The following is a 2,818-nucleotide window of genomic DNA, read 5'->3' on the forward strand; positions in this document are numbered from 1 at the left end:
ATTCACTCAGTGGCGGCTCTTTGTATTCCTACTAACCCTTGCAATTAAATCATCATACACAAGAACCAAGGTAGGCCAATAAATTCTTTTCTCCCTATCCTCCGACTGGAGCAAAACCACGAAGCAGTAAGAGGAGGTCGTGGTGACTGCAATCTACAGTAAAAGGACTGTGGAAACTATACTAATCAAGGAGATTTAAGTGAAGTCCTCCTTGTAGGTTGCGACTGACTATATGTTTGCCCAATAAACATTTATCATATTAGTATATGGTACCTCGACAGAGAGAGTGTAGGTTGTGAACAAAAGTCTTACCAGACAGTGTCTTCCAAAACTGCCCAGAGTTGATACAGAGCCTAAGTAAAATGGGAATCCTCTCAGATTGAAGAGAAATAAATGACCGACACGCACCGCTCAAAAATGGCGGTTCAGCGTAATCACAGGTCAAACCAATCGAGGGCAAAGGTCAAGGGTGACAAACTTGATTACCCGCGTCCAGCATTGTGTTGTTTAATACGGACGTATTGTCAAGGACGTTCTACTTCGGACACACTAATTATAAAGGGAATTTACAATTTGTCTGGCACATTCGTCATCAGTATAAACGATTTCCATGCTACAGTTAATACATTCATAGTTAAATAGAGACGAAGACAAAATTCACAAAAAGAAAACAAAATTGACAAAGGTCCTGTTCATATGAAGTCAGTAAAGGCGCTTTACATGTGGTTTACCCCGAAGCCGGTTTCAAGTGGCTCCATCTGAACGCTCCAAATCACATTGAAAGCGCCTCGATCCCAAACCACTTCTAGAGGTGGTTTCAAATCGGTTCTCTAGCTTCGGATCGCGATTTGCGTCTGAACGCAATGTGATTTCAATGACTTCACCTGGTCATGGATTACGGGGTGATATTTCTTTATTTATATGCAATACCAACTTTTACGTGGCAGCAACAAAAGGACTTGGGTGTGCCCTCGGCATGTCTTGTATTAATAAAAATAAAAACAAAAGTGAAACAAAACGCTTCAAAAGATACAAAACATTCCAAACGTTCCAAAAGATAGTCCAAACCACGAAATATCGAAATCATTTAACAATTATACAAGCAAATGAAGACATTGTACATTACATTACATTGCAACACATTTATACAATGTTGCATGGGCCATCCTCATAGATTTTTTTGTGCTAGGGTTTACTCCCTAAGTACTTATGTGTAGGGTTGTCTTTCCTGGGTTTATGTGTAGAGTTTTCCTGCCCTGTGAGTTACAAATAAAATTTATTGTCATGAACATTGTTAGGATCACAATTTTTTTGCAATTTTTTATACCAACTTCAAAGTACATGTACTACATACTACATACAGAAACATTCATACAGTGTATACCGTAGCGCTTAAATGGAGAGGTATCCGAAAACCATGAATTGATATGTGATAATGTGATAAGTAATGTGAAGACAAATTTTTAAAGCCCATAGGAAAATAATGACAGCTAAGACAAGGTAAATGCTAATAAGTACGTGAGCTCCTGTTGTTTGATTACAATATCATTACCAAACTGTAACAACACATCCATTGGAGAGACCAGTCAGTCATAAAATGAAATGTACAAACAAGATTGCACACCTAGCAATATGAATTTTATGTAGCAATATTATCACTATTGTCCTCGGCCACCACCTATAACACAACAAGAACACTCTTTCAATCCCAAATCCACAAACATCCTAGAACACGAAATCTTGGTAGTTCAAACGTTTAGTTAGATACTTAGGCACTCTCAACAGGAAGAAAAGAAGATCTACGGTGTTGAACTTTCCGGCACTTAAAACCCTACCGTGTTAACCCCGCGAGACAACATGTACTCAAACGACAGGCTTTGGCCGTGTTTAAACGGAATCACCCAAACCGCGATTCGGGTAACTCACATTCCTCACATCTGGTGAAACCGTGCCCGATCACAATGCATTTATTGCTGTTAGATGATAACACGCAAGGTGGCGTGTTATTAATGTCAGAGTTCAACGACCTGCTTGCTGGTGCCCCCCTCCCAGCGTATCTCGGGCGAATGCCGACGTGGTCCCGCCAGAGGCTCGCCCTAGAACGCCCTAGAACGGACACATTATTTGACCATTACTGCTCTTTAAGTTGCTGCCACGTAAAAGTTGGTATTGCATATAAATAAATAAATATCACCCCGTAATCCATGACCAGGCGAAGTCACATTGAAATCACATTGCGTTCAGACGCAAGTCGCGATGCGGGGAAACCGATTTGAAACCACCTCTAGAAGTGCCTTGGGATCGAGGCGCTTTCAATGTGATTTCGGAGCGTTCACATGGAGCCACTTGAAACCGGCTTCGGGGTAAACCACATCTAAATCGCCTTGGGTGATTCCGTTTAAACACGGCCTTTAACTGGCTCATTAGCATATACATTGTCTGAGCTTTGTCTAGTTTTTTGTCTACTATATGGCTCTACGCTAAATTTTGAGAGCTGGCTACGTATCACTTTGACCTCTCGATTACGCTTTACACTAAATTCCAAGTGGCTACAACGCATTACGTAAATTAAAGCGGCGAATAACGCTATACGTAAAATGCGCGAATTACGCTCTAAGTTGAATTACAGAGGTCCGTACGCTCTACCTAGATATAAAACGGCCGATTACGTTCTACGGAAAAGGGCATACGGGCCCCACTATTTTATTTTATTCATAGCAGAATCGTGTTTCATAGACGGATCTAGACATTGTCAATATTATTAAAATGGACTTTGATTGGTAGGGCGAGTCACGTGGTACTGTTGCCCCCCCCCCCC

This window comes from Branchiostoma belcheri, unplaced genomic scaffold (assembly GCF_001625305.1).
Source record: "Branchiostoma belcheri isolate BF01 breed outbred unplaced genomic scaffold, Haploidv18h27 scaffold220, whole genome shotgun sequence".
Taxonomy (NCBI): Eukaryota; Metazoa; Chordata; class Leptocardii; order Amphioxiformes; family Branchiostomatidae; genus Branchiostoma; species Branchiostoma belcheri.